The 5,390-nt window shown below is 42.7% G+C and overlaps 1 pseudogene; it reads left to right on the forward strand.

The window, feature by feature from the left end:
• Positions 1 to 277: 277 nt before the first annotated feature.
• On the forward strand, positions 278 to 1,338 carry LOC102761719 (annotated as a pseudogene).
• Positions 1,339 to 5,390: the final 4,052 nt, after the last annotated feature.

Genomic DNA, 5,390 nt, shown 5'->3' on the forward strand with positions numbered 1-5,390 from the left:
TGAAGGATGTCTCTTCTAGCTAGGGCAGTGATGGCGAACCTATGACACGTGTGTCAGAGGTGATTTGCGAACTCATTTTTTTGGTTGATTTTTCTTTGTTAAATGGCATTTAAATATATAAAATAAATATCAAAAATATAAATCTTTGTTTTACTATGGTTGCAAATATCAAAAAATTTCTATATGTGACACAGCACCAGAGTTAGGTTAGGGTTTTTCAAAATGCTGACACACCAAGCTCAAAAGGTTCGCCTTCACTGAGCTAGGGTGACCAAAAATGCTACCTGGAGCCACTTCAGTTCACCTGACATGTAAGTCTGGTGGTTCCAACTTCTCTGCAGGCTGGCAGCCCTCTAGCCCCAGTAGCTCAGGCTGGGAGGCCCATTCTGGAGGCCTGCGTGGTGACGGGATCTGCAACATATTGATGCAGGCTGAGCGTGGTCGGAAGCAGAGGTGTGCTGTGGATCTAAGAAATACCACATGGAGTAATGATGATTCCAGGTTTGGCCAGAGGATGCTGGAGAAGATGAGATGATCTAAAGGAAAAGATTTAGAGACAAAAGGAGTCACAGAACATATTAAAGTTCAAGTTAAAAATAACCACCTGGGACTTGGAACTGCAATCAATAATGAAGACAGCTGGGTTGCTCACTAGGGTTATTTTAATCACCTTCTGGCTAAACTGAACACTTGCCATGTACTGGAAACAGCAGTCTCCTTCTCAGACAACAAGGAAAATAAAAAAGTCCAAAATCTCCAAAAATTGTGTTCATTAAATGACCTTCACATAAGCAGCGGTTCTCAACATGTGGGTCACGACCCCTTTGGCGGTCAAATGACCCTTTCACAGGGGTCACCTAAGACCATCCTGTATATCAGATATTTACATTACAATTCATAACAGTAGCAACATTACAGTTATGAAGTAGCAACGAAAATAATTTTATGGTTGAGTCACAACATGAGGAACTGTATTTAAAGGGCCAGAAGGTTGAGAACCACTCAGGAAGGATCTGTCATCAGAGCAAAACAGATCTTGGCTGCATTTGGGGGAAAAGACAGAATAAGAAGACTCCTGAGGGTGCTTTCAGCCCTGCCCCTTCAGATGGGAATGAATCCTCCCCAGGACAACCGGTGCCTTCCCCATCCAGGAGACTTTGCAAAGCAGACGGCAGAGCTAAAGAACAAACCGTAGGTCATAGTTTCAGGGCCTGACCTTCCAGAGACCCAAAATGGAAAGGAAAAGGGGAAAGAAAATAAAGGCAAAAAGATAAAAATGTAGAGAATTACACCCAACCCAAGACCAAGAAAAGGAGAGACCAGGATGAGCAGCAGCTCGGAGACTCATTGGGACAAGAATTGTGATGCTTCTGCTGAGGAGAGGGTTGCGTGTGGCCCTTGATGGCCAGAACTTACCACCAAAAGCCTCAAAAAGGTAGAGAAAAGAAGAACTACAGCCCTGACCGGTTTGGCTCAGTGGACGGAGTGTCAGCCTGCAGACTGAGGGGTCCCCGGTTTGATTCTGGTCAGGGGCACGTACCTTGGTTGCGGGCAAATCCCCGGTGGGGGGTGTGCAGGGGGCAGCTGATCGATGTTTCTTTCATTGATGTTTCTAACTCTCTATCCTTCTCCCTTCCTCTCTGTAAAAAGTCAATAAAATATGTTTAAAAAAAAAAGAACTACAAAAGCAAGTTGAGGTTGCAATGGATGCTATGCTAGATGAAATACCAGTGGAAACAAAAGGAGAAAAAGAAGAAAGGTTTCCAATAAATTCTGTTGAGCCAGGGCCTTTTAACCTCTCTGACATCAGGGTGCTGCCAAGCAAACTCCTTTGGCCTCAAGTAAGAACAGAGTTCACCGAAAAGAGTTTGTGCACATCTTTTAACATGCTTAAGGATTGCTGAGTCTTACTCGATCACCACATTTTCTCCCCAATCATATTCCCAGAAGAACTTTTAAATACCATATATATAAAAGCCTAAGAGACCGGTCAACCATTTGACTGGTCAACTGATTGACCAGTAGCTATGACACACACTGACCATCAGGGGGAAGATGTTATGACCGGTAGATTAGCTTGCTGCTGGAGTCCAGCTGATCAGGACTGAGCAAGATGGGCCGGCCACACCCTGGATCCCTCCCACGGTCCCTTCCTGACTGGTTAGTCCCAATTGGCCCCATCGGGACTGGGTGAGATGGGCCAGATATACCCTGGAGCCTTCCCCTGCCCCGATAGGGCACTAGTGGGGACCTGGATTATGAGAGGGTGCAGGCCAGGCTGAGGGACCCCACAAGTGCACGAATCTGTGCACTGGGCCTCTAGTCTATATATTTAAAAGCTCAAGAGTCTATCTGACCATCTGACAAGTAGCTATGACATGCCCTGATCACTAAGGGGCAGTCGCTCAGTGCAGGAGCTGCCATGATGCTCACTGGCCATTTAAAAAAAATGGCACTGCGGACCTGGCACTGACAAACCAATACTCAGCTTCCCCCAACTAGGACACAGGCCCCACCACCACCCTGGAGCAACACCCCACCAAATCTCAGCCAACGCTGCCAAGACCCTTGGTGCAAAATGCGACCAACAGCTCAGCCCAACCTGGAAAGGTGCTGGATAATGACGTCACATAACAACGCCCGGCTTCTTCTCCCTAGTAACTAGTCTCCTTGGAGTTTCTTCAGCCCAGAAACCCAACTTGCTTTATAGCCAGGTGCAAACTTTTATAGGTCAACCAAATCTTTGTAAAGCGTTTTCACGTGTCTCATCTCATTTGATCCTTATAGAAGTCCTGGAGTAGGTAGATAGGAGACTAGGTAGAATTCTATTTTCATTAGCCAGAAAACGGAGATTTATAAAGTTTAGAAACTTGATCCAACTGAAAAGAAGTTGACTCGTGAATGCGCGACACATATAAAGCTCTTGCTGGCACCAATTGCACGTGTGTATTTTGATCTGTCATTGTCGATTGTGAATTTGGTTGACACTTGTATTATAGAGAAAGAGCGAATAGCAATATTAAAATATTTCTTCTAATTTCCTTTCAGTGTGCACAAATCCATGCACTGGGACACTAGGGCATGCATGCGCACGTGTGTGTATGCGTGTGTGTATTTCAGAGGGGAAGGGAGAGGGAGAGAGAAAGAAACATTAGTGATGAGAGAGAATCTTCAATTGGCTGCCTCCTGCATGCCCCACACTGGAGCTTGAGCTCACAACCCAGATATATGCCCTGCCAGGGAATCAAACCATGACCTTCTGGTTCATAGGTTGATGCTCAATGACTAGGCCACGCCAGCTGGGCCCAGAAGAAATTGTTAATGCTCCAAATCATGGCTCTCATAAACAAATACATTTCTTTTTATACTCAGAAAAAAAGGACACTTCATAGAAGAGGCTTCACTTGAACTAGGTTTTACAACTGTGTATTTGCCTTCAAATTTAAGATGGCTTTACATGAAAGGAGACTTTTCTGAATTTATTTTTCATAGGCACTTGGGAGCCAATGAACATTTCTAGCAGATGTCTGTCATGTTTTAGTACAATAACTTATTTGCTATTGAGATTCCGATAGTTTAAGACTGGATGAGCTGAACATTAAAGAGGCAATTAGTCTAGTTGTCAAATAATATTTTAGAGCTCATGCAGGATATTTTTGGTAAATAGTATTTTAGAGCCCATGCCAGGATTTTTTTGGTAGTAAAGGAAAGACAGGGATAAGGTGAGAGAGGGTACAATTGATAACTAAAGATTTTTAGATATGACAGGGAAAGGCAAAGAAAAGTAAAAGCCAGTTTTCTATTTTTAGGTGTGGCTAAATAAGGACTTACTGTAGGCAGGTGAGAGAGGATAGGTGGTTGTGTAATTGGGGAAGGGAAAATAATGAGTTTTATTTTAAATCTATGTGAGGACAATGAAGTGGAATGCCCAGCAAAAACTAGAAATTTGTTAATCAAGCGTGAATTTTATAATGTTATATTGGAGAAACTAGTTGAAATCAATGGTTTTATTTCCTATGTGATTTCATCCATCAGTACTTTTTTGCTATTCTTTATTGAGCCTTAAGATATCGTGATTAGCTGAAAATTCTATTTCTGTTAATAAAACAGCCTTAGGATAAAGATAAAGGACCTTTTTCACTATGCCTGGAGAATATGGAAAATAAAATCAATATTTCTGGTTTTGCCTATCACAATTAACATTGTCATATCTATAATGAATTATTTTTTCTTAAATAACAGTTATTCTTTCCTAAGTCATATAATTAAAGAGGTATAGTTTTAGAACAATTAAGATTGTGAATGCATTAAAATGGCAAAGGTAACATGTTTGTAATTATAATTTGCAATTTTCAAAACAAAGATAATTCAATTATTACCTGAAATGCCTTTCTTTTCTATAAAGCTTAAATTACGCAAATTGGAAAAGCATATTGGTAAATTGATTTAATCAAAGTCTTTTCATATTCAGGCAAATTTCACTACATATATGGCTTATAAGTATTTTCACCATATATATTTGATTAAAGACTTTGATTCAAAGCTTGATTGAAAGTTTCATTGAAGTCTTCTAATGTTAATTCACTGATAGGATAAACTTTATTATAAAAATGCTAAGTGGCTTTTTAATAATTGTAAATTTGGAATGTTAAAATAAAAATTTGGACTAGAATATACTTAACTATTAAATAACAGCTAGAACAAGTACCCCCCCAAAAATTAAAGTTTATTTCAGTCCAAATCATGCTGTTTTTACTATATTATGCTACCCAACCTTATATATACATGTATGTCTGTATATATATATGTGTGTGTATATATATCTACACTAATAAAAGAGAAAAATGGTAATTGGCGTACGACGCTACCCTTTTCATTGGCTAATCAGGGCTATATGCAAATTAACTGCCAACTCAGATGGCAGTTAACTGACAACAAAGATGGCGGTTAATTTGCATATGTAGGGACAATGCAGGGAGGCGAAAGGGAAAGCAGGAAGAAGCCCCCTGCCACTGACAGTGATCGGAAACCCAGGGGGGCGCTAAGAGCCCCCAGGGCCGCCTTTGCCCTGCCCCCCAGTATTGATCGGAGAATCAGGCGCCTTGCCGCCCTGGCCAGTGATAGCAGGAAGTAGGGGTGGAGGCAGCGATGGGAGCTGGGCACGGTTGAAGCTGGCAGTCCCGGGAGCTAGGGGTCCCTTGCCTGGGCCTAAAGAGGAGCCCACAATCGCAGGGCCGCTGCAGCTGTGGGTTCCTGCTGCCCGGGGCCGGATGCCTCAGCCAGAGGCGTCTTGCAGGGGCAGGGGCGGAGCCTGCAACCACGGGGAGGTGGGGGTCCCCTGCCCAGGCCTAATGCCTTGGCCAGAGGCCTCCGGCCTGGTCCAGGGGCTG

Source organism: Myotis davidii, unplaced genomic scaffold (assembly GCF_000327345.1).
Source record: "Myotis davidii unplaced genomic scaffold, ASM32734v1 scaffold252, whole genome shotgun sequence".
NCBI lineage: Eukaryota > Metazoa > Chordata > Mammalia > Chiroptera > Vespertilionidae > Myotis > Myotis davidii.